A 26,861-nucleotide genomic window follows, 5' to 3' on the forward strand; every position below is an offset into this window, starting at 1 on the left:
AACAAATAAAATGTCACACAGAAGAGCCACATTTGCAAAAACAACAACATTTTCCAGGCAAAGTAGAATGTCGCCTCTGTAGTACAGTAAACCTCCTTTGAAAAAGACTCACAGGAAATAGTTGAACAGACCCTTAAGGGCATACATTTGTTATAGCAACATGGCTTCTAAATGTCTACTGCCCTTTTACTTTTTATAAATCTTAATTGATAAATATAAACCAATAAACTCAAACTTCACTGTTTGTACTCATGACAAGTTTCAGCTTTTTAATGGACTTGTCATTACAGATAACTAGTTGATTTGGTCATTCTCTGAAAACACTCAGCTTATAAAGAGCTTTATGGCCATAACAGTAGGAGCGACTTCAGAATTTCCAAAATAAGGACCAATTCAACAAGTATAAAAGGCAGACACAAAAGCCTGTTGGAAAAAAAGCAAGACTCATGCAAACCGGGGTCTACATTCTAAGATTCCAAAGCAACTACCCCACACATAAACAAGGTACTTAAAGATATGAAGTAAAAAGTTGTTCTTTAAAAGAGAGTAAAATTCAAGAACCTTGCACTTCCATTCAGGCAGGGTTAAAGCTGAAAGGCAAGCAAGGTGCTCTTCTACAGGCAGAACACATTCTAGCAGTTGCTTCCTTTACACAGGAAGGGATAAATCCATCTGGCTTTTCCTCAAAGGGTTAAGCCCCTTCCTTCCTGCAGATACACTCCCAGTTGGTTTCCTGTTTCCTTCTGATCTATGTAGCTCCAACCTGTGTCCTCCCCAGACTCTCCTTAGACAAAGAAGTCACAAACTTTGGGCACTGGGCATATTGTACTTTATATACCTCTATTTGCTGTTCTCTTTCATTATCTTTCTTCTCCTTGCCTGTTTCTGTGACCGTTCGCCACTATGTTATTTGAGAAAGCAAATTCAAAAATACTACATATATCTGTGTGTGTGTGTGTGTGTGTGTGTGTGTGTGTGTGTGTGTGTGTGTGTGTGTGTGTGCGCGCGCGTGTGTGTGTGTGTGTGTGTGTGTGTGTGTGTGTGTGTGTGTGTGCAGATATATCTAATGAAGCTCTGACAAGCACTCATCTTTTGTTTTGACTAATAAACCATAGTTTAAACAAGCAATACTAGCTTGAATTGTGTTTTCTTATTTTTAAGAACATAATGCGATCTATGACATATAGCTTATATAAGACATTTTGACAATACAGAAAGGGCATTTTTTTAAGATAAGGTGTAGGGTTAGGGCTAGATGCAGAGGTAGGCAGTTAGGGTTAGCGCACATTAATAAGGTACATATGGGGACTTCACGCAACATAAACTAAATAAAGATGTGCCAACTGGAAAGAGCTCAGTGCTTGTTTTTCACTGCTCAGAATATATGGGAGGAGTACTTCCCAGATGGGTGTGTTTAAGTAGACATGCACATAGCGGCATTAACATATGTCACATACATCTTCTATTTCCTCACCCCTTGTTATATGTTTCTCATTGCCCTGCTGTTCACAGGTTCATAGGTATATGTTAGGCTAATGACCACAAGGGCCTTTATAAGCCTAGCTATGTAATCCAACCCAGTTGTATCCCTATGTATCGCGGGCATTTATTAGTGTTGGGATGTTAGAAAGTTTCTAGAGGTTATGCGAGGAGGTATGTTAGTTTGGGCATTGCTGTCTGCCTCTGTCTATCAGAAAGACAGGTGCCAGAACTGAGGTGAATTTCCAATTTCCCATCCATTGTTCAAGGTTACAATTAAATAGGGTCAGGGATGGATTCTGCTTCATATGGCTGGGTACTCTGTTCTAGAGCATGGGGATCCTCTGATACATACATCTGTCTCACCAACATATCTTATTTATGTTACAAGTAAATTTTAAGTAATTGAATCTAGTGATTCTGATACTGTTCATTTTGCAGACGGTCCGTCAGAGCTGGGTCTGAGGATATCTTGTATGAAAGGCATAGATTGCATCTCAGTAACCTGTAGGAGATGGAGTACAGAGAGAGGGGTTTAAGGTAATCCATAAAAGAACCTTTGTGGGTGATCCAACTGTTGCATATGTCTGGTCAGATACAATGCTGAAGGCAGCATTATACTCGATGATATGTATGATAAGGGCTGAATAAAGTGGCACTATGACTACTTTGGACCTGGATGCCATGCCCTTATTTATAAGATTTTCTTACTACCCTGGCCACATGTTGGTCAAAGGCCAGATTATTGTCTGCATATGATCCCAAATCCCTGACTATCAGGTCAACTCTTAGGCATGTCTTATCAATGGAGTATTTAACCTGGGTGGCATTTTGCCCAAAAGGCACTATAACGCATTTCTTGGCATTGAGTTTTAATCCATGAATTTGACACCAGTCATTTGTCTGTGTTAGAGCCTCTTATAAGATGTTTGCATCATGGTGGAATTTATGATAGCTCCCAGTTTGTAGTCATCTGTGAACTTGGTCAGCCAAAGGCTATTGACATGAGCCTTTACTTCCAAGAAGTAGATGCCAAATTGGAGAAGCCTCAGCACAGAGCTGTGAGGTACCCCTCTGGTGACTAGTCTGTTAGTGGAGGTGATATTACCAATCCTGACTTCCTGGGTCCTGTCTTTGAGACAGCTTGCAATCCAGTGAGTTATGTAGGGGTTTATGCCCAGTTTGGTGAGTTTGTCAACTGTACCTGAGTGGGGTATTGTATCAAATACTTTTGCCAGGTCCAGGTATGTGGTATGCACTATTTTTCCCTCATCCATTGCCTGAGTTACCTTCTCAAAGAAGTCCACCAGGTTTAGTAGGCATGACCTTCCCTTGACCAAGCCAAACTGGGTAGGGTCCAGTGTCTGAAGGTGGCCTATGTCTTTGTTGATCATTTCCATGATAATTTGTTCTATGGATTTGCATGTTAGACTAGTCAGAGTAATAGGTCTGTGGTTTCCATGGTTGGTTGATGGTCCACTTTTGTTAAGCGGGATAACTGTTGCAGTCCTTCATTGTCATGATACAAAGTCTGTTAAGAGTATGTAGTTGAAAAGTGACTCAAGTGGCCCTGATAGGTCATGTTTCAAGCTTTTTAGGAGGCATCCCGGGTTGCTGTCTAGGCCAATTGAGGCTGTGTATTTTGGGCCTCAGCAAGCGTCACCAGGATCTGCTCTCTCTTAATTGTTGGGGGGGGGGTATGCTAGTTGGTACTTCATAGGGAAGGCGGGGGAGTGGAGGTTGAAGTTTAAGCTGAGTTTGTCACCCAACAAATAAATTCATTATGTCGCTTTGCTCAGTGAAGGTGACAGCATTGACCACGAGTTTGGCACACTGATGTGTGCTGCCTTTGAGTTTGTGAACCTAGCTGTATTAGGCCTTGTGGTTGTCTTTAGCCTGTAGGCTATCTTGACCTTGTAAATAGCCTTGTTGGACTTAATTAGTCCTCTTCATTTCCCATTAAGTTTAATTAGAGAGCTCCTATCATTATGAGAGTTGATCCTCCTGATTTTAGCCATGATTTTTTTCATGTTGTTATATACCCTATTAAGGTCGGGATTTTGCCTGTATGGTTTGTTTTTAGAGGTTGTTTTGGTCTTACTTCTAGTAAGTACAGCAGCCTCTATACAGCCATTTAAATAGGTGTACAGGGTCTCTGTGAACAATTCCACATAGGTTATTGTGAACTCAGGGTTGGGAGGGTCATTGAATGTTCATAGGTGCATAGGTTCATACTAGGCTATCTGCCCTAGGGCATTTATAAACCTAGCCAGAGTGTGTTTGGCTTTCGCCATCCATTTTAAATTAATTTTGCTATGCCCTTTTTCGAGGTTAGTATACTGTGCCTCTGTCTAACAGTGACACAGAAGTGATACCCGGGGTAAACCTACAATCTCCCATCCACTCATCAAGATTCCTCTTGAAGAGAGTCAATGAGGGACTCTGCCTAACCTGGACTGGGATTTTATTCCAGAGTGAAGGGAGCCTCTGGGTTATGAATCTGTCCCTCCAACATGTCCTATTTATTTCAGTGCTGAGGTTCAAGTCTCTCGAGCGCATAGCTCAATGGGATTTGGATTTTCTGAGGTGCAGCATGTCCATTAATTCCGGGTTGGACATGGCTTTATACGTCAGGCACAGATCGCCTCTGAACAGGCAGTATGCCACTGAGTAGAGCTGGAGTTTCTTTAACCGGGCAGCATATGGAATCTGTTTGAGCCCTATAATCCTCTTGGTGAGGTACTTTTGGGGTCTTTCCAGTTGCTGCAGGTGTCTGGTAAGGTACATCCCAAAAGGGGCATTGTACTCAATTATGGGCCTGATAAAGGATTAGTAAAGGGGCACGATGACCTCCCCTGATCTTGATGTGAATCCCTTCATGATTAAGTGGGCTATATAAAATGTTTTTCTAACCACTTTGGCTACGTGGTTGTCAAATGAGAGATTGCTATCAACTTGGGTCCCCAGGTCCCTAATTACTTTTTCTGTACTTAATGGATTACCACCTATGTGGTAATTTGTGGGCACTTTGTTTTTGCCAAAGGGGATGACTATACACTTTTTGGTGTTTAGCTTGAGGCCATGGCTCTGGCACCAGTTGTCTGTTTCTATGAGGCCCTTTTGGAGGATGCTTTTGTCAGCTGGAGAGTCGATTATGGCGCCCAGTTTGCAGTCATCTGCGAACTTAGTCAGCCACAGTCCTTCCGTGTTGGCCTGTACCTCCGAGAAATATATACCGAACAAGAGAGGTCCCAGGACTGAGCCTTGGGGGACGCCACTTGTAACTGGTTTGGAGTCTAACATGGCTCCAGCAATTCTAACCATGTGGGTTCTGTCCTTGAGCCAGTTTGCAACCCATCTAGTGACATAGGGGTTTATATTTAAGCTGGTGAGCTTATCTATAATGCCCGAGTGGGGTATTGTATTGAAGGCTTTTGCAAGGTCCAGGTAGGCTGTGTGGACCACCTTCCCCTTGTCAATGGCCTTGGTGACTGTTTCAAAGAAATCAACCAGGTTTAAAAGGCAGGATCTGCCCTTAACAAAGCTGAACTGGGTAGGATCCAGTGTCTGTAGGTCCCCAATATCTTTATTTATGAGGTCCATGAAGATCCTTTCCATAGCTTTGCAGACCAAGCTAGTCAGGCTTATGGGGCGATAGTTTCCAGGATCCATTGAGGCACCACCTTTGTGGAGAGGGACCACTGTTGCTGTACACCACTCTTTGTGTACATATCCTGTAGTAAGGCTGAGATTGAACAGTAGTTTTATGTTTGGGTTTAGCTCTTCTTGGAGTTCATGTAGAACGCAGCCCGGGACACCATCTGGTCCCATTGATGCTGTGTTTTTTGCTTTGGAGAGAGCAGCTCTTACCTGAGCATCTGAGATGTCAGAGGGGCAGCACTCTGCTGGGATAAATATTTGCCCTTTTGGTGGGGGGGGGAGAGAAGTTTGTGCTGATCCTGTCAGCTAGGATGTTGGCAATGTCTGTGGGTTCGGTATATTTTTTCTCATTTTGGACTAATTCTGAGCATATCTGGGAATTCCCACCCAGGTTCCTAACATAACTAAAGAAAGCCTTGTGATTATCCTTAGTGTCCTGTGCAATTTTTCTCTCGAGGCTGGCCTTAGACAATTTTATGAGTGCCCGTAGTTTTTTGCTAATACTGATCAGAGATGCCTTCCCTTTTTGGGATTTTGCTCTATCATGTATCCTCCTTCTGTTGTATAGTTTGTTTATGGCTGGGGTCCACCAGACAGGATGTCTGCCTTTGGAGGATTGGGTCTTGGTTTTATTTGGGATTGCATGATCCATGCATTCCTGAAGGTGTTCATAGAATGCGTTTATAAAGGATTCTGTGGTCTGGGCCATATTTTTCACAAGCCCGGGGGCTTTGAAGGATTCCACCTCGGTTTTGAGGAGTGTGAAATTTTCTTTAGAGAAGTTTTTCACTGTGGTTTTCAGGGCAGGGGGTGGAGTCGGGATGTGAATATCCAGTGAGATTAGTTTATGGTCTGATCTTACCAGTGAGCGATACACTTCTGGTCTGGAGCATAGAGTCCCCATGTTGGTGATGATCAGGTCCAGTATGTTTTCCCCTCTTGTGGGAGTGGTAACAAGTTGTTCCATAGCATTTGAGTTTATAAATTCTAGGAACCTTTGGGCTAGGGTGTTGGAGCTAGAGTAATGCTCCCAGTCTATGTTTGGGTAGTTGAAGTCGCCCAATATAATGGTGTTTGGAGAGACCTTCATATTTTCCAGTGTTCTCAGGAAGGCCGAGTGGGTTTCCTGGGTTTGGGAGGGTGGTCTGTAGCAGGCTATAAACTGGAAGGCAGTTTTATCCACTGTTAGTTGCACATGTATAGTCTCTGATGCTTCGTGCTCTGCCACCAACCTGGAGGTATGGGTATCTTTGACGAATATTGATATTCCCCCTCCTTTTGTAGTACGGTCCAAGTTTTGGGGCCGAAAAGCATGGTATGAGGTATAACCTGGTAGTGCTGGGGTGCTCTCAGAAGCCTTGAACCAGGTTTCTGTTACTGCACAGATATCGATGTTCTCCATGCTAAGGAGAGTTTTGAGTGCGTGCATCTTGAGGTTTAGACTTCTGGCATTGAGTAGCATTACTCTTAGTTTCTTATCCCTTGTTATACCTATGGAGGTGGGTTTATCTTTTGAGCCTTGTCTAAAAAAGGCACTATGGGGGTAGCAAGAGCCTTTGCCAATATCCGAAAGCCCAGGGGTGACAGGTGCAAGCCATCCCTAGCAAAGCATCGTGGCTTGTTGAGCATGTCATCCCAGGCTGACAGGCATTGGATCCCCTTTGAATGACACCAATACTTAAGCCAATTGTTGAAATTCATCATCTTGTCTTCATATTGTGGCATCATTCTTGGTGAGGGTAAGATGCTACTCAAGGTCAGGGTCATACCGGCCTGGGCTACATGCTCAGAGAGCTCCTCTATGTCTCTTTTCATGTAGTCCAGGGAGGTACGACTTAGGTCATTCACACCAGCATGGACAATGACTGAGTCATATTTGTACTTGCCTTGGAGTGACCTGAGTGCTTGTGTTATGTGGCGGATCCTAGCGCCAGACAGGCAGCTCACCATGACCTTCTCCTTGTTCAGTCTGGTGAGCGGGACGTCAGTGTGCCTGACGATAGAGACATCTATTACAAGTGTATCAGGTGTGTTGTTTAGCCTTAAGGGCTGTGACTGTTCGGCACACTGGCTTTGTGAGCTATGTGTTGCAAGAGTTTTGTTTTGGGGTAGCGGTTGCTTGGGTGTCTGCTTTGGAGGTCTCTGCTGCTTAGGCAGATTTTTATTTAATGCCTCCGAGTATGTTTTTGTGTGTTTATGTGTTTGGTTTGCTGTTGTGGTAGGTCTATGTGAGACTGGAATTGTAGTGAGTGTGGTTTCCTTCTCCTCCTGACTGGTTTCACCAACACTGAGTTGAGAGAGCTTAGCCTCCAGTATGGCTATATGGTTGCATCTCTCACATGTGTTGGAATTTGTTGGGAGGTGTAGAGGGTTGTCTGTGTACATGAGGCAGTTGTAACATTGCCACAAGATTCCCAGATTCACCAGCTGGACCGGAGAGGAGATTGACAACTGACCTTTGGACATGCTAGAATAGTATTGGGAATTCCTTTATAATTGAAATAAAAGGGCCAATGGGGAACAAGGTACTCAAGGGGAGTTTGTGAGGGTGTAGTGCTTTTAATATTTTAGTGCTGACTTATATAATTGCTTTAGTGAGCAAGTGCCAGGTAACTTAAATGCAATGTGTTTCAGGTAACTTAAATGCAAAAATGACAAACAGTAACTTTCTTTGAAGTGAAACAAGGAAATAAGTACAGTAAGCAATGCAGATATCACTAGGGATCTACAGAAGTGCTGAAAAGCCGCGTTTTAGGTGGAATTAGCATTTCAGGGAAATAACAAGCAAACAAACAAGCAGCATACAAATAAAGCTAGATTCAGCAGGCCTGGATCTAGTCTATGCTACAGCAAACAAGGTGTACCAATTTCAGTAAGAAGCAGTTCACATATGCAGGCACTATAAGCCTTTAACCAGAAATTCCCAGCTCAGAAGGGCAGAGTCCAGCCTTTCCTCCCACAAGATTGCAGACCATGAACCCTTTTAATGTAAAATAACTGGCCTGAAGCCCAAGTGCTTAAACCAGAATTAATACACTTTTAGAATAACAGACACTGAGCCCTCAATCAGCAGTTCCTGTTGACATACTATCACTTAATAGGATGAAGTTTACTTTGGAATAGTCCCTAACTTGTAGAGAGTTTACTGAGATTACTGAGTTGATTTTTATTTCAAAGGAAACAGCTTCGTGGTCCAACCCCAGCAGTGAGGATGACACATGGGGGGTGGGGGTACAGCACACTCCCATATAGGTGAGTACCAGGTCCAGTATGCTTGAACATCTGGTGGGTGTGCACACTACCAGGTTAAGAATATTTGTGTTAATAAAATTCAGGAGTCTTTCTTGTGAGTATGAGGCAGTGTATGTTTCCCAGTCTACAGAGGGCTAGTTTAAGTCTCCTATGAATAGGGTATTTGGTTTAATGAGTGTCTCTAGTAGGTCTGGGTACAAGCCAAGGGACTCTAGGGACATAAAGGGTGATCTATAGCTTTCTAGGATATGCCATGGGACTTTGTCTATGGTGATTTGCACATGGATAAATTCCAGGGCATCATCCTGTTTAACTAGAGTAGAGTTATGCATGTTGCCAATACAGATTGAGACCCTTCTACCTTTTGCCCTGTCTGTGCAGCTGATGCTCTAAATGTGTAGAAGGCACTGAAGCCTTGTACAAGTGGAGTACTTTCTGCGGATTTAATTCATGTCTCGGTAACTGCACAGATGTTTACATTCTGCAGAGTGAGGGCAACTTGCAGGGTGTGGAGTTTCTTGTTTAGGCTACTAGCACTGACTAGTTACACCTTTAGGTTTTTTTGGGTTGTATTTGCTTTTTCAGTAGATTTGTCAATTTAGCATTGACTTAAAAAGGCTCTAAGGGAGTGGATAAAGGTTTAGCCAATATTTGGAAGTCTAGGGGATGCAGGTGAAGACCATCCCCTTGCAAAGCAACATGGTTAGATAAACCATGTCCTCCCATGCTGACAAATATTGCCCCCCCCCCCCCCCAGAAAGACACCAGAAACTAATCTAATTATTGAAGTCAGTCTTCTTTTGTTCTTACTGTGGCATCATCTGTGGTGAAGGTTGAATGCTGCTCAATGCAAGGCACACATTCAGAAAGATGAACAATATTTCTCTTCATATAATCAAGAGAAGTATATCTCACGTCATCAATGCCCACATGTAGTGTATCGACTTGAGTGTGTACGTGAATTGGTGGATCCTGGCTGCAAATAGGCAACTAATTGTTACATTCTCCTTGTTCAGTCTGGTGAGTGGGGCATCTGTGTTATGTACAATGGAGTCCCCTGTGGCAATAGTCCTGGATAATGTGTTTGCTTGCCTTATGAGCTTTGCTCTTTGGGCTCCATTGGGTGAAGACATACATGTGGTGTTTAATGCTGCTTTTCATGAGTGCTTTACAGATTGTTGAGGACTGCCATTGCAGTTTAAAGACTTACACTCTCTTTAAGGTTTAGGAAGATTACTTTTTAGTGCCTTAGCATAAGTTGGTCTATGTGTGTGTTGGACACTGTGTGGTGGATGTCGTCTGTGTGTTTTTAACAACCTTGTTTGTGTGTGAGATTTTTGCCTCGAGTGAAATTTTGTATGTGCATCTCTGGTATACTGTGTTTGTTTCTTTAAGGAATAAATGATTGTCTGTGAACATGAGACAATTTCTACTTTATCTCCGGATGCCCATGTCTACTAAGCTGGCTATGGAGACATTTGTTAATTGCATATCCATGTTGTCCGGACCTACACTGGGTGATCTACTGTAGGTCATGGACTGAGTTATACAGAGATCTCCTTGGGTGATCTCCCTTAGAGTGTGGCAAGGGCTCCAAGCAGGTTAGACCTCTGAGAAAATGAGCAGGAGACAATTTGTAGTAAGAGAGGTTTATTCAAGGGCAATATTAGTTTGCTGGCATGCACTGTCTTAAAGTCTGGGAAGTTATGCAGCCATCCAATCACCAGGTGATACTGTACACGTATAATGCACTAGTTACCAGCCATTATCAGAAGCTGACAGTTTTGGTCATGTCAGCCTGTTACTCCTCCCTCCCTTTCTCTTACCCTGCTAATTCTTTTTCTCTGAATGTATACCCTGTAAATGCTACACCATACATTTCTCTTAGGTTTAATGTTGTACTCCTCATGAATTCTAATTTCCAGATTTAATGCTGATCACCAAGTAGATCTTCCATTGAGTTCAGTAATTAATATGTCTGTAAAACAAATGTGTGTTTCCATGTGTGTGCATGACTGAGAGAGAAGAGAAAATGTGTGTGTGTGTGTGTGTGTGTGTGTGTGTGTGTGTGTGTGTGTGTGTGTGTGTGTGTGTGTGTGTGTGTGTGTGTGCACATGCGCTTGTATGATTAAAGTATTTCAAGGGAGGGTGGCCTAATGGTTAAGGTGTTTACCTAACAAACACAAGGAGCAGGGTTTGTCTCTCACAAGGGATAATTGGCTAGACTTACAATGGCTCACAAGGGCAGTTAGCTTAGTACTAACCTATGAACCTAGTAGTGTATAAATGTAATTTGTTTGGAAGGGTGGCCTAATGGTTAAGGTTTGCCTTACAAATACAAGGTGCAGGGTTTGAGTCTCACAAGGGATAATTGGCTATGCTTAAAATGGCTCGCAAGGGCAGTTAGCTTAGTACTAACCTATGAATCTGTATGATCCAAAATGGAAAATAAACCATTTCTGATCAATATGGAAATTAAGCTCAGCATATTGTTAACATTTCAAAGATCTTCTGCTAAATGCCAAATATCCACTTGTCAGCATGATAAAGTTAGGAAACAGACGTGATACTATGCCTGCTGAAAGTGATATAGATTCATTATTGTTTAAGCTATAATTCATTTGACAGGTCTGTTAACAGTTATTACAGTCAGAACACATGAGAGTAACAATTCCTTTATGGCATAAAACTGAAATATTCCAGGACAGTAATGAAAACCAAATGTGACAGACTTGCTAAATGTACTGGCATGTTTGTGAAGTAGGGTGCTCATCAAAAATTTGATATTGCATTTCATACTTTTTATAGAAACATAAACTTTCATGTAAGCTACTTTTAGCATTTTCAGCCTATTTTTTGCTGCTGGCTATGCAATCAACAGCTGAGATCCATTTTTACCCTTCAGCTGAATGAATTTCCTTCTGACTTAAGCACTCTTGAAGTTAGCCATTTTTATAATATTCTCTTACTTATTCAGAAAGGCTGTTTCATTCATCCTCACTTTCTGTATATTTTTTTCTTGTGTTTATTTCACAAGTCTTTCAGATATTTTCCATTTGTTTTAGTATTTTCAGAAAAATATCACCCCAAATAGGCTTCACTAATTCCCTTTAATTTGTTAATACTTTCTAGCATGCTGCTTCACCTCTCTTCCTCAATTTTGGACAGCAAGAGCTAAGCACATTTTTTTTCATTCATGCAGGTTCCTTTGCAGACTTGAACAAGTTCAGTTTCCCTCTTCTGGACTATGTATACATTTCTATTCATTCATTATAGATGTTCTTGTTAAGGCTGTAGATGTAGCCTAGATGTCGCTGCAATGAATAGGATCATAGGAGTTTACTAGGCTAATGGCCCAAAGACCCTTACAAGCTTAGCCAACTTTTTTCCCTCTTTTAATAGTGCTGATAGTAGACTTAACTTAACACCTACTGCTCCTGTCCCAAAGGGATGCAGGTAGAACCCCATAGATGAATTTGTGATTCCCCATCCAATTATCCAGACTGCGCTTGAAGAGAGTCAACGAAGGGCTCTGTTTTACTAGGACTGGAAGCTTATTCCAGAGTAGAGGGAGCCTCTAGGAGATGTACCTGTCTCTCCAGCAAGTCCTGTTAATATTGCTTCTCATGTTGAAGTCTCCAGAGCAGGTGCAGCGAAAGCCATTTGTATTGCTAGTGTGTAGCAATTCCATCAGGGCAGGGTCCATGGATGCCTTATAGGATAGGCAGAGGTCGCCGCTGAGTAGTCTGTAGGACACCGAGTATAGTGACAGGTATTTTAGTCTATTAGCATAGGATGGGTGTTGGACACCTTCAGTTTTCTTTGTAAGGTACCTGTGAGGTGTCTCCAATTGCCTGGTGAGGTACATACTAAAGGGTGCATTGTATTCTATAATTAGTCTAATAAGGGAGGAGTACAGGGGGGTTATAACCTCTTTTTTTCTGAAGACAATGCCCCTATTGATGAGATGGGCTATGTAAAAGGCTTTTCTAACCACTGTGGAAACATGCTGGTTGAAAGAGAGGTTTCTGTCAACCTATGTGCCCAGATCTCTTACCACCAATTGGGTGCTTAGGGTGTTGTTGTCAATGTGATACTTGTCAGGGATGTCTCCTTTTCTGAAGGAGATGATAATGCACTTTTTAGCATTTAACTTGAGCCCATGACTGTGGCACCAGTGTTTGGTTTGATTAAGACCTTCCTAAAGGGTTGCAGTGTCATTGTAGGATTCAATGATTGCACCCAGTTTGCAGTCATCTGCAAACTTTGTTAGCCATACACCTTTTGTTTGAGCCTGTACTTCTGAAAAGTAAACTCCAAACAATGGCGGCCCCAGCACTGAGCCCTGTGGTACTCCACTGGTTGCTGGTCTGGAGGTAGATTAGATGAAGAGTCCCCTATTTTAGCTGTGTGTGTTCTATTAGTGAGGCAGTTAGCAACTCACCTGACTATATACTGGTTTTCATTCAGTTGGATAAGTTTATCTATGATGCCTGAATGGAGAATGGTGTTGAAGGTCTTAGCCAGATCTAAATAGGCAGTATGCCTGGTTTTGCCTATCTTTCAGGGCTTTTGCGACTGTCTCAAAGAAGTCCACCAAGTTCAGTAGGCATGATGTCCCTTTGACAAAACCAAACTGGGATGGGTCAGGCATTTGGAGATCATCTATATTCTTGTCGATGAGGTCCATGATGATTCTTTCCATGGCCTTGCATATGATGCTGGTCCGACTTATTGGTCTGTAATTACCAGGGTCAGTACAGGGGCCCCCTTTGTGGAGGTGGATGACAGTGGCAGTTTTCCAATCCATGGGAACATAGCCTGTGTTTAGACTGTGGTTGAAGAGTATACTAAGAGGTTCCACTAGCTCTTGCTTTAAGCTATTTAGGATACAGCCAGGAATGTTGTCTGTTCCCATAGAGGCCATGTTTTTTAGGTTTGGATAGGGCATTTAGGAGCTGTTCCTTAGAGATTTCTGTGATAGGGCATGTAGGATCAATGTCCTGTGGTATGCTGGGCCATGACAGGGGGGAGAAGTTTCACATCTGCCAGCAGGTTGGAAATATAACCAGTGTCAGTGTACATTTTGCTATTTACTACAAGTTCGGCACAAATCAGGGTTTTGCCTGTGAGGTCGCACATGTAGCCAAAGAATGCCTTGTGGTTTCCCTTGGTTAGGGTAGCCAATTTAGATTTGTAGTTAGCTTTGGATTTTCTCACTAGATGTCTTATTTTTTATTTAGTCCAATAAGGGGTCTTTAGAGTTAGGGGACCACCTTCCACTTCTTTTGTACAGCAGTTTTTTTCTCCTGTTATATAGCCTGATTATGGCAGATGTCCACCAAAAAGGCTTGATTCTACATGAAGATCTTAATTTTATCCTATTGGGTACATCTGAGTCGATGTAGTGTGGTTATAGAAGGTGCTGGTATAAACCTTGGCATAGGTATCCTTGCTTTCAGTAGTGGTAGGGTCTATGGAACTAGTAATATCGTCTTATAAGAGATTATAGTTTGCTTTGGAGAAGTTTTTTAATTTAGTTTCAGTTGGAGGAGGGACAGACACACAGTTACTTCGAGAGCGACTGACTTGTGGTCAGATCTCACTAGAGATGACTGTACAATTGGGGTGGTGCAATGGATATTCATGTTTGTAAGCACCAGATCCAGGATGCTTGGACCCCTAGTAAGGGTGTCCACTAGCTGCTCCAGGGCATTGGGGTTAACAAAGTTCAAGAATCTCTGGGCAAGCATGCTGTTGCTGGTGTAGTTAGACTAATTTATTGATGGGTAATCTGAAGTCTCCCAAAATCAGGATGTTTGATGGTATACTGAGGGACTCCAGGAGATTAAGGTAGATACTGATTGGGGTGGTGCAATGGATATTCATGTTTGTAAGCACCAGATCCAGGATGCTTGGACCCCTAGTAAGGGTGTCTACTAGCTGCTCCAGGGCATTGGTGTTAACAAAGTTCAAGAATCTCTGGGCAAGTACGCTGTTGCTGGTGTAGTTAGACTAATCTATTGATGGGTAATCTGAAGTCTCCCAAAATCAGGATGTTTGATGGTATACTGAGGGACTTCAGGAGATTAAAATAGATACTATGAGTGTCCTGGTTCAAGGAGGAGGCCCTATAACTGGCAATAATCTGAAAAAGGTATTACCTGCAGACAGTTGTATGAGGAGAAGTTTGATGGACTTGTTTAGATGCACCAATCTGGAGAAGTATTTGTCTTTAATAAAAATAGATACTCCCCCTCCGTTGGATTTCCCACTCTCATCTGATGGTCTGAGTGAGTGGAAGGTGTTGTAACCCAATATAGCCAGGGTGCTCCCTGCAGCTTTGAACCAGGTTGCTGTGACAGCACAGAATTCAGCATCCTCCAAGGTGAGGGCAGTTTCCAATGAGGACAGCTTTAGGTTAAGACTTCTAGCATTGAGCAGCATGACCCTGATATTAGTTTTTGAGGAAGATTCTGTGTTGGAATTTTTTTCCTTGTGACATTGCCTAAATAAAGCAGTAGGGGGAGGCAAGAGCCTTAGCCAGAAACTGAAATCCTAGAGCTGACAAGTGAAGACCATCTCTGGCAAAGCATTGACATCTATCAACCATGTGATCCCAGGCTGACAGGAACTGGATCCCCTTAGAATGACACCAGAAATTAAGCCAATTGTTGAAGTCAATCATCTTTTGCTTGTATTGCAGCATCATCCTGGGTGAGGTAGTATGCTGCTTAAGCCTAAGGACATACCTGCCTGGAACACATAATCCGAGAGCTCAGTCATGTCACTTTTCATGTGGTCCAGAGAGATACATCTCAAGTCATTCACACCAACATGTACTATGACAGAGTCATAATCGTACTTGCTGCTGACAGACTTGAGTGCATGTGTGATATTTTGGATCCTGGCACCAGACAGACAGCTAACCGTGACTTTCTCCTTATCCAGCCTAGTGAGTGGCACATCAGCATGTCACACGATAAAGTCACCTATGAATAGTACATTTGGTTTTGTAACCACACGAACACCACAGTTCCCAAAGCACTATATGCCCAGCACAAAAGGCAAAAATCGACACGTCAGGTGAAATCTCCAAATTTTATTCCACAAAGGTTTAGCGCTTTCATCAACACAGTGACTTCTTCAGAACACAAATAATGACTCACCTTACACATTTATAGAATTAATGCATCACATGGCTTTTCCCATTCAGTCACCTGACCTACTTATTTAGTTAATTTAATTAATAACTATGCATTACAAGTGCTAAAACCCGCTGACGCGGTCATAATTCCCCTTGTGTGTACGTTTTTAAAAAAACATTTTATAAATAAACATTTGTAAAAAACAATTTAAAAAAACATTTTAAGGAGGAGGGTCTAATGAGGTTCCATGAAAGCATGCAATGTCTTGGGGTAACATCTAATGAGAAAAGTATCCTATTGTTAGAATTCATGGATATTGTGTTAGCACACAATTACATTTATTTTGAAGGAGAATACCACCAGCAGATTAAGGGAGTGGCTATGGGGGCAGCATGTGCCCCTATATACGCGAATCTGGTGGTGTTCGATTGGGAAAAAGAATTCGTCTTTAAATCTAAATGGTACAAGTACGTTACATGTTACTTAAGATTTTTGGATGACATATTTTTATTGTGGAATGGTAACAGCAATGAGTTAAATGAATTTTGTGCATATCTTAACACATGTAGTGAGAGTTTTAAATTTACATTCAACAAAGATAGAGTTACTATACCATATTTAGATGTTAGGGTAAGTATTATTGATGGAAAATTTAAATCTAATATATATAGAAAAAACACGTTTAGTAACTCATATCTGCATTTTTCAAGCAGCCACCCCATGGCACAAAAAAGAAACATAATAAAAGGGCAATGCATTAGGGTGGCTCGGATGACATCTCAAAAGGACGAACTAGTGAAGGAAATGAGTAAGGTGAAGGAATTTTTCATGGAGAGGGGATACCCTAATGACATGATAGTGGACGTGAGTGAATACGTTATTAAGGAATGGGGAAAAAAATATAAGCCATTATTAGGTAACAAACAAGGCACGGATACTGGTAGCAATGATTTGACAACAGGTGTGGACAAGGATAGTAGGGATTTTAAAAGGGCCTGCGTTATACAGTATTCCAACTACAGCAGAGATATTAAAGATATATTACGGAGTAACTGGAGAGTGTTGCACGCTGACAGTGAAGTATTGAGGGTAGTGGGAAATGAGCCCTGTTTTGTCCACAGGAATGGGTTCAACATGAAAAGTCTTTTGGAAAGGAAATATGAAAAGGAACCGAGCAAGGCAATTAAGGGAACAAGTAAATGTGGGACTTGTCAGCAATGTCAATACATTTATGAGGAACACACTGTTACATTGCAAAATTTCAATAAGGCTAAAATTAATCTATGCAAGGGGAACTGCAGGACTAAGAATATAGTGTATTTGGCCTTGTGTACAAATTGTTCAGGTTTTTACGTAGGCATGACAAATAGGTGCCTACGTAATAGAATCTATGACCACTACTACAGCATTAAGAAAAAAGATGAGAACAATGCACTGTGGAAGCACTTGAGAGACAATAACGAATGTTCAAAGTTTAAATTTGGCATTTTAGAACATGTTAAAGAATATGTGAGGGGGGGAGACATTAAAAAGAAAGTCAGTGACAGAGAGGTTAGGTGGCAAATTAGGCTTAATGCCTCAGTATTTCCGGGAATAAATGATCATGTATCAATAAAACCTATTTTGGAAAACACCGGGAACATATAGGTATAATGAGACTATGTGGAAGTCATACACATGGGTTTACACCTTTTCTAAACAAATGGTTTTAAATGAGTATTTTCAGGAATTTTTTTATAAGTATAATTATCTGGTACTAATAGAATGTATATATAATTTGTTATACAGTGTATGTGATGTATGTTATGGCAAGGATGCATCAAATTATGTATTTGTATGATTGGAACATTTGTTTGAATGGAATTGAGTGAAAGCAACTTAAAATGTTTTTTTAAATTGTTTTTTACAAATGTTTATTTATAAAATGTTTTTTTAAAAACGTACACACAAGGGGAATTATGACCGCGTCAGCGGGTTTTAGCACTTGTAATGCATAGTTATTAATTAAATTAACTAAATAAGTAGGTCAGGTGACTGAATGGGAAAAGCCATGTGATGCATTAATTCTATAAATGTGTAAGGTGAGTCATTATTTGTGTTCTGAAGAAGTCACTGTGTTGATGAAAGCGCTAAACCTTTGTGGAATAAAATTTGGAGATTTCACCTGACGTGTCGATTTTTGCCTTTTGTGCTGGGCATATAGTGCTTTGGGAACTGTGGTGTTCGTGTGGTTATTTGTGGACTGTTCCCAGTTTGTTTTGTTACATTTGGTTTTGTGTTACTCCTTAATGGCTTACCCGGTGAGACACTAGCATGTATATTATATGTGTACTGTGTTTATTTACAAGTGAACTATGTGTGGTGTGCTTGTGTTTGAGAGGTCTCTGTGCTTTGGGTAGGTTTTAGAGAGGATCTCCACATATGTAGAACTATGTGTTAGTTATATGGTAGGCAATGGTGGTGATATGTGGTTCTATATCAAGTAGTCAAAGTGCGACTGACATATGTTCAAACACATATGTCCGAAGTTACGGAACTTTGACTCACTATAACAAAAATAAAAACACAACGGACAAATTTAAAAATTGTTGTATCGGGGCGGGGCAGCAAGCCCCCCTGCACCCCCCACCCCCGCTACTTAATAATACCAACTTCGAGGTCGCACCACATTGAAGTGAATGGAATCCTCCACTTATGGAGATTTCCATTCACTTGCTCGAACATTTGCAAATTCGAACATATAGTCTCAACCATATGTCGTTCGAAATTGTAAATGTTCGACTACGTGATAGGAACCTGTGATATGTTAGTGCTGACAACCTCCTTGGCTTCAGATGCATTGACTGGAGAATGAGGGAGCATTGATTCTATGTTTTTCATGCAGATGCACCTTAAGCATGTTGAAATGGAGTATCGTAAGAAAAGTGGGTTGTCAGTGTACATGAGGCAATTGCTACATTGTCTCAGGATGCCTAATTCAACCAGGTAGGATGGAGAAATGGGGTATTCTCCTTCCATAGTGCTAGGTAAGATGTGTGGCTGGTGAAGGAACTAGAAGGGATGGCTCAGAGGCTGTACTGATAATGAAAAAGTCCACTGTAGAACCGAATACAGCTAAGGTAAAATTTACTGTTACTATACCTGGAAGGCAGTAATCAGGATTGCCCATCAGTGTGCATTAGTGGGCAGCATTTTACTTTGCACAAACCCTTGCAAATGCAGGGCTTTTAAAATAAATGAAAAAACCTTACTTGTGGATAAAATAGCCAATGAATATGCCAGTGGGAGTAGATATTACAAAGTGATCATATCGGGGATACATATGAAGTGATTGTTTTCATATTTGTGGACCTGGAAGTAGTACACATCCCTCCGTTTCACTAAAAGTTTTTTTTTTTTTGTTTAATGCAGATCCACAAATACAGTATAAATTACAGTAATTCTTTGTTTTTCCCAGAGGAGTTTTGAAAAGATGAATACAATTCAAGGTCAGTCAAGGTAAATAGATAATCTCACCCCCCCCCCCCCCCACACACACACACAGACATACTTGCAAATGCATCTGATAAAAAAAAAACTTTGCAAATTCATTTGCCCAAATGTAGCATTCAAAATCTTTTCTTTTGAAAACACCAGAATCAATTACAGGCCAGTGCTGTAAGCTGCATTATTTGATTCATGTTTAATTTATTAAACTTCACTTTTTGAATTCTCTTTCAGATTTGTCCTTGATCAGTGGCCATCTCGTGTTCATGATATGAATCAGTCATGAGTCACCATTTCATGTCTATAGGGAGAATGGACTCCAAGAGTCATAATGAATCTTCCTTAGACTTGCAGTGGCAGATGTCTGTTTGTTTGTTGCATCTCATCTTAATAAGTTATTTTCACAAGTTAAGGCTGAATCATTTACTGTTAGTAGGGTAGCAGAGCTTGATCATTTGAGGAAAGTGATGGACCAGCCATGAAGCACCTGGAACAGTACTTTGGTACACAATATCATCTCTTATATCTACATCTGGTAGAGTAAGCCTTTACTGGCCTGAATGCATCAGTAAAGACATAAAAAGTAAAATGCCAGCAGGCATTCAGCAGCCATGTAGATAGAACTTTTGTATGTCCTTAAGGGTTAATTTCTATATATTCCATAGGCCTCATTTCAAGGAGGTTTAAGGTATTGCACAGTGGAGACGCTGGTTTGCCTCAGTCCTTTTATTCTTGTTGGTTATGTGGCAGTTATGTATGGGCTTTTTTATGTATTGTTTTTGTTCCTTTCCTTTATGGGGGTTCAGGTTAAATCCCTAAATTGATTTGTATTGAAATTTGGTCACTTTATGTTAGAAGAGCTATAGTATGCAACATTCTGCTTTTACATTTTGGTATTGTGCAAAAAGGCTATTATAATTAAAATTAGTACATTATGTTGGTCTTATTTACAATTATTCAAATAAAACTCCTAGTCCTTCACAGAACTAATGGTAAATTAAATATTCAGTTAATGAACTAAACCTTTATCAGCAGATAAATAAGTACACTGGCATGACAGATTCATATCCCAGTATATTCCTCACCTCTGGAGCAAACTTCAACTACATGTCAAGCAGAGTACCACCCTTGCAACCTTCAAGGTAAACCTCGATAACTGGATGGGCAGCCTCAAATTCTCTCTCATTCTATCCTGTCTTGCCATCCTTGAGGAAGGAAACTAAAACAATAAGTAAAAAGGTCACACAGAAAAACCAATTGGTTAAAAACCAAAAAGAAAACTCTAGCAAAGCTAGACTTTCCACTGTGTGATACCTTAAACCTCTTGTATTAGAGGTAACATGGGATATATGCAAATTACCCCTTAAGGACATCAGGTGTTTCAGCTAAATGACAAGTCTGAATGTCCATGACTTTTTCTTTTAAGTCTACTTCTAGACAGTTTCAGGCGAATAAAGCCAAACCCTACTAGCTGTGGACATGCATGTTTCTGCATTCTTATGGCATCCTCAGCACAGCATAAGTGGAATGTCTGGCTAACATTTGGAAACACGGCAACCCTGTGTTATGTTAGTGTTTAGTGTTTAATTATTTGTCCAGTTTTATAACACCATGGAAAATGAGCAAGACGTTTTACACTATGTCAGTGACTGGTCTTTTTCCCAGATGCAGCAAACTTGGAGCAAAAATAACGAATGGGGTTGAAGGCTGAAGTCCCCATATGGGAGGTGCAGATCAGGCTTGTCCCCTACCAAAATGTGTTTTTTGTTTGGGTCATTTGCTCATAATCTGATCACAAGTACACATATTAAAAAACTGTGTATATTCAGCTTGTCAAATATGCAATATTGTTTCCAGGCTTTAGTGCTGTCAGCTTGGCTGCATTGCAGAGACAAAATAAATCCTTTCTTAACCCATTGACACCTATGTAGTGCAGAATGACACACCTCTAGCAGCCTACACACATCTTGCATTTCAGAACATTTTCTGCATAAGATAAACAAATGTAAATAATTTGTGAACAATTAAAGCTATTAAAACTGTATAAATAACAATGTTATCAAAAATAAGTTTTCTTTATAGTGATAACAGTGCATTCATAGTATTTTCCATAAATACAGTAATATTTTTGTGACAATGTGAGGTATTGCCAGCTATGACAGGAGAAGAGAAGCATAGCTAGCTGAAGTTTTGTAAAAAATTGTCATTTGTGTATCAAACTGATTTGTACAGATGCTTGTGTTGAAAAATGTATTTGTAAAGTTGCTTCTGTTAAAAATGAACCAACACTAGGTCCTGCTGAATGGAAAAGAAATACACCTGCATGTCAGTCTATATTGTAACTGTTGAAATGAATATATCGTAACATAGGATACTGGAAGAGAAGAGGGTAATCTCAGTCAAGCTAACTTTGAAAAATAGTCTGAAATTAAATTACCTGGTTTAGGCTATAAAAATTGTATCTTACAGTTCTTATTGCAGCCAGAGACAAAGTGTCTATGAAAACCAGGAGTGGGAATTCTACTGTATTGTCCTTAGGGGTGAACTAATTGCTACCCTGGAAGAGTGGAAGTTTTGAAATGGTTTAACAGTATCCAGATGCTAAAACACATCTTAGCAAAGCTCTATGTGTGTGCATTATGACACATATGTGCTAGATTCTGGTTCATTTTCTAGTAAAGGGGCTAGTGTGGGAACCAGAGTCAGATGACCAGATGTATGTGATGTCATTCTGTAATCCAGCACTGAAATGATGTTTTAATACTAGATGAGACAGAAGTCTCAGGGCAGTCTGTTTGTGAAACCTGACAAAGAAGGACCCCTCACCCACTTCATCTCGCCTTCCTCTAGTAAGAAACCAGGGAACAGTAATTCTTTAGATGAGTCAGAAAAATATAGTGAGATTAATTAAGTAGTGTTTTTCTGTATCTGTGTGAACCTATCCATCTGCGTTATTTTTAGTATTTTCTGTGAATGAAACTCCTGTGTTTATTGTAAATAGATAGCTAGTAGTTTCATCTTCTTTTATTATTTATTAAATATATTTAAACTTTTCATTGTGGTTGGTCTTTTATGGAATATTTAATCTTTAAGAGTACTTATATTTGTTTGGTGACACTGTGGCTGCTTCTGAAAGCCTTGCTGCATTGGTCAAATACTAACATTTGTATTAGTATTAATTTTAATCAGTATAATTGGGTATCCTTGTAAGAGCCTTAGAGTAGATAGCGTTGGAGTGTTCTGGTGGCGGTGGAACTACCTTATAGTCTGGGCATAGCTGGTAAATCTGTGCCAGTCTTTCCTAGGTGTGTGTGTGTGTGTGTGTGTGTGTGTGTGTGTGTGTGTGTGTGTGTGTGTGTGTGTTTGTGAAAATCAAATCTCAAAGACTATGTGTGTCAGCTACTTGGAGCAGGGACACAGAGCAGTGGTTTCACAGAGACAATAGTGGAAGACTTGGCTAGGAACATTCAGCTGAGGACTCAACTCTACAGCTATATCAGTGTGGAGTCTTATTTGGGGCCTGGAGAGAGACAGGGAAACTTAGCCCCAAGACTGAGTGTGTTCCCTGTATGTTTTTAGGAAACTTGTGCTTGGTGCAGAGAGCTGCATCTGGAAATATTGTGTGTATCTATTTTTGTTCCAGGTGACCATCCCTCACCAGTGTCTTTGGTGAGGATTGAGACTCCTTGATCACTGGCCCAGAGAAGGAACATTACTCTATTATAATGCACACAAACCCCAAATTATATTTTTCCAAAACTTTTACAAACAAAAGTTAATATCTTCAAAACTATGCAGCCTGGACATATATTGTTAGAACATTTTTGTTAACTAGACATAAGCTTTCACATGACAAGAAATTCCTCTATAACTGCATCTTTACTGAGATATGTACAGAAATATGAAACATATGTTTAATTATATAATTAGCAATACAAATAATACTGGTTATCTTTCAAGATGTGCAACTTACCATGCAAATATTAAAGTCAGTTTTCTTCAACATCTAAGGTTTCATCTCATGTCATTCAAAAGGTTTTAAGTCATTTGTTTTTTAAATATTAAATACACATGATAATTACTAACAAACAACTAGCAATATTTCCAGTACAGTGTGATATAAACCAGTATTTTTAGTGAATTGTCCTATCTCACATAATAAATGTACAATAAAAAGTAGGTCACTCGGCTATAAAAATATGAACATAAATATGAAAATATGAATAATAAGTAGCAAACAAACATTACTTTCTCCACTGCAGAACATCCCAGACAAACAATTTTAGTGCTGTTTTGTTAATAACTCTTAGCTCTTTCTAACAGTGCTATTATTAGGTGCAAAGTCACTAAGTTGAAGAAGTCAGATCCAAAAAAAGTTCTGGATGCTGTAAGGAGGTAAGGGTGTGAACTGGAAGTATACAAAAATGTGTTTTAGGCTTGAGTGAGTTAATAGAGGCTATGTTTATCACAATCTTTACTTCTTTGTTTAATGTGCTTACAACTATTTCTGACCTATCTCCATTGCTATTTGTGCTTGTACAGATAAGTTTCTTCCTTCATCGCTGTCTTCATTCTCTACAACTTTATCACTGTTACTGTCTTATTTTTACATATGTTACTCTTCTGTCTTATTGGTTCACCCACTGCATCTCAAAACTCTTCTGTTGCTTTGTTTATCACCAAATACTTCTGCATAATCTGGCAAAATTATTTTGTTTCTTGTATTTTGCATACAAGTTACCTAATGCTGGACACTGCCTATTATGAAAATAATTTCCACTGCTCTGTCTATGCTGGTACTTCTCACTCATTAATTCATGCCTCTTTTTGCTTTTTTCTAAAAATGTGATGCCTTTCTTCAATAACTCAAAGACTTTGCATCTCTCTCTATCTCTATCTCTCTCTCTCTCTAGTGTTTCTTTTATTAATCCAATTTTCTCATTACATCTCAAATTTTTCTGTACCTGTATCTCTGAAATTTCAAGGTGTCTAGAAAAGTCCAGTTACTATTCTAGGCTATTTTGTAGACCATCTGGTGTGCTCTTTCTAGTTGTCATTGCTAGATGACTGCATTATCTATATCTTGATTTCTCTACTAACAGCACTGAATTCATGATTTGCAACTACTGTCTTCAATATTGATTCTCTGATGAATCATCCTCTTTCTGTTTGCACTCGTGAATTTAAGTATTATATTATCTACATTTTGCTTGATTTCAGACTGGCTGTTAGCTAACACATCTTGAAATCTGTCATCTGATCATGCTGTGAATTTAGGCATATCATACACATTATCATTTGTGTAACAACAGAATAGCCAGTTTGTCATGTCTTGCTATAATTAATGCCTTTGCATAGTCTTGAGAGTATGTGCCTATATTTTGTGCACCCATTAGTTTCAAATATTTACAGTAGCAATTTCCACAGACACCTTTTTATTTTCTTTGTGCTTAATCATTACATTTCTCCTTCTTTGTTAATGATTCTGGATTACAGATCTTTCTTCATTTCTGCTTTCTCTTAGAGATAGTCTTGTTTTGTGAAATCCAATGTAGAAACATTGAGGTGTAAAGTCTGCTCTTTATTGCAGTTATCCCTTGCAGATTCTCTTCTTTCATAAAATTAGCATTGCACATCTGACCACATAAAATAACATGCAGTTTACTTGATGTTTTATCTTTCTTTCTAATGAATATTACACTGGCTTTTCCAGTTTTAGTACTGCCATTTACATTGAAGTGGCACAGACTATTGCAGTTCATTGAGTATGTTTTGTTAAAGCAGAACCCCAGACATAAGTTGATATAAGACTGTTGCACACAACGGGGGGGGGGGGGGGGCAGTATTGTGCAGATAGGTCAGAACTGTAAACAAATAAGATAATCCCAGAAAGATGGGTCTATGTTGACAGCTCAAAGTTTAATATGTTGCCCATTGTCTGCTGTAGACAATTTCACTGTCATCTGGTAGACCATCTGCTCTAGCATGTTTATGTGGGTAATAATGGCTAATGATATTGTGTTGTTTTTGGTTGTTTTAATCTGCTAAACCAATTTAAACAGATATCAACAAGTTTTAGTTTTATGAAGTAACTAGTTCAAGCGACACAGCATGCAAGAGAAGATAAGAAACTCAAATCTAGTTTGGCAGAATGCATTTCAGTAGCTTTATTTATTTATTTATTTATTTATTTATTTATTTATTTTAACTACTACTAAGCCAGATTTACAACAAGTATATTCTTGCTTACCTGAATCACTTCTGCTCCTGTCTCAGAGTGTTTGAATATTTGCAAATGATAACCACAAAACAAGGTAATTTACAGACATCTCACTGTTCAGGCTAATGGTAATACTTTTGTTGGTTAAACATAGTGTTGAATAAGGCATGAAGAAAGTACTATATCCATGACTACAGTCTGTGATTTCGTATATGGCTGAATATGACACAACTTGTTAGAGAAATAATTGCCTGTTTCTTTTTGAGGAAAGAGCAGTCTAGCAGCTATAAGCACACTGTTACTAGAACTATGCTTAACGTATGGTCTGGGGAGTGCAGAATAGTGTTCCTAATTAAAGAAGAATATTATTGTGGAGATTAACTCTTGATTTTCCAAAACTGCTACTATCTCAAACTATACTTCAGTAATACTTTTTGCCAATATGGGTGAACTCTATGGTCACACATTTATTGTGTCTTTACTCCTTTAAGCACATTTCACTGTTCTAGTAAGCCAACTTCTACTTTAGTGTGCACCACTGTTTTACTGTATTTTTTAAAAATAGAAATATCCTCCGCTAAAAGTTAATGCTCCTCCGTGAACAGCAACAAGTAAAAATGGTAAGAAATACACATAGGAGCAAAGCAATGAAGGGGCAAATAAAACTAATGCCCAAGTGCAAAGTTGACTGTTGACTGAAATAATCCAATCTTCCAAATAACGGGTAGCAAAGAATTTATTGAAGTAGGTTAGCGCTTTCGCTTAGTTAAGCTTCTTCAGACCTTTACATATAAAAGTGTATCTAACAAGTATATATACTAAAAAAGGCGCCAAAACCAAATAATTAGAATACGCCCATCTAATTAATTATGAACGCATCACAAACATCTATAGTAAAAAGTTAAAAGCAACAACATATTTGTTCTGCAACACGGCAGATTAACAAAAACTTTCTCATTCTAAAAATTAAATATAAACATCTAAACTATTAATTCTAAACTATTAAAGATCTTCCCCTAAATGTCTATAACTACCAATCTAATTGTTAGATTCTAAAAGATATATATAAAAGTATATATTTTTTTAGATGTTTTTGTTAAGATGTGTAAATTCTATCACCTGGGTCCTTATTTGCCATCATGATAACAGTATGTGTATTTCATATGTCTTCCTTCACTTAAATTCTTATGCGAATTCAATAACACTGATTGTCAGAGAAGAACAAGCTTTAGAAGAGAAGCCATCTTTCTTTTTTTTTTTTTTTTTTTTTTTTTTTTTTGAAAGATGCTTAGAGTTGTTATTGTTTATCTGAGCTGAGGATAGGTGGTGGTGGTATCATGCATGGTGATGGTGGTAAAAATCTTTTATAAATTTCTAATTAAATGACATTTTGCTAAGTAAATTTGAACAGTCTTCATTTGAACAGTCTTCATTCAGTCTGTGGGTCTGACATCTAAAAATGGACATTTTGTGTCGTGTGTACTCAACAAGTATACAGCAACAAACATATAAATAAAAATAAATCTGAAGGGTTCCTCTCTTTCCTAATTTTGATGTGATAGGTGAAAGGAAGATTCTTTTATTTCATTAGCTGTTATAAGAAAATGACTTAAAAC

This window comes from Protopterus annectens, chromosome 7.part0 (genome assembly GCF_019279795.1).
Source record: "Protopterus annectens isolate FY-2018-M chromosome 7.part0, PAN1.0, whole genome shotgun sequence".
Classification (NCBI taxonomy): domain Eukaryota; kingdom Metazoa; phylum Chordata; order Ceratodontiformes; family Protopteridae; genus Protopterus; species Protopterus annectens.